Source organism: Aspergillus sydowii (genome assembly GCF_001890705.1).
Source record: "Aspergillus sydowii CBS 593.65 unplaced genomic scaffold ASPSYscaffold_23, whole genome shotgun sequence".
Lineage (NCBI taxonomy): Eukaryota > Fungi > Ascomycota > Eurotiomycetes > Eurotiales > Aspergillaceae > Aspergillus > Aspergillus sydowii.
The window spans coordinates 76,509-76,799 of NW_024467881.1; positions in this window are offsets into that span (position 1 = coordinate 76,509).

The following is a 291-nucleotide window of genomic DNA, read 5'->3' on the forward strand; positions in this document are numbered from 1 at the left end:
ATCATTCCAGCGATACCCTGCGTCCGAACTGGTGTGGCCTTCCGATCGACCAACCCAACAAATCCACGAAAAGGCTCAGAACCATGTGGAGACGCAAACGAAGGAGCAGGTACGCGAACGTTGGCTTCAGAGACTACGACCGAGGACACAAGCGGCTAGCAAGCATAATAACTAGGCCGTGCATGTGTTAGCCCGTATTCACCAAGGCTTTTTATTCGAATGAAAATACACATTGAAGCCGCCAGCTGGCGCCTGTGAAACCTCAGCCAGCAGGACTAGGTGCGCTAGATG